The following is a 462-nucleotide window of genomic DNA, read 5'->3' on the forward strand; positions in this document are numbered from 1 at the left end:
GGTTCTACTGCCGGCTCCCAACGCGGAAGCCCGGTGCCGTGCGTCATCCGCGAGCGCCGGAAGTCGCGCACCCACTTCCTGCCGCGAGTCTTGCGCGGTGAGTGGGGGTCTCCTCGCTTTTAGATGGGCCCACGTTGCACGAAGCCCAGACGACGTGGAAGGTGCGAACCCTTGTCTGTGTTGTATTTCTCTATGCATCCACGAACGTGGGTGACTGCTGTTCTGAGGCTCCAGCGCCTAGAGAGCAACACATGCTTCTGGGACATCACCAAGTCTTGTGTTGACCATGGAAGGAGCCATTTTTTTCCAGACAGGGTCTAACAATACATCCTTGGATGGGCTGGAGCTCACATTGTAAGCCAAGCCGGCTTCGAATTTACAGAGATCTCCTGTCCCTACCTTAGAATGTTGGGATTCAATGCATGTCCCATTACGCCCAGCTGAGGGTGCCACCTTGAGCAA

This window comes from Microtus pennsylvanicus, chromosome 11, assembly GCF_037038515.1.
Source record: "Microtus pennsylvanicus isolate mMicPen1 chromosome 11, mMicPen1.hap1, whole genome shotgun sequence".
Lineage (NCBI taxonomy): Eukaryota > Metazoa > Chordata > Mammalia > Rodentia > Cricetidae > Microtus > Microtus pennsylvanicus.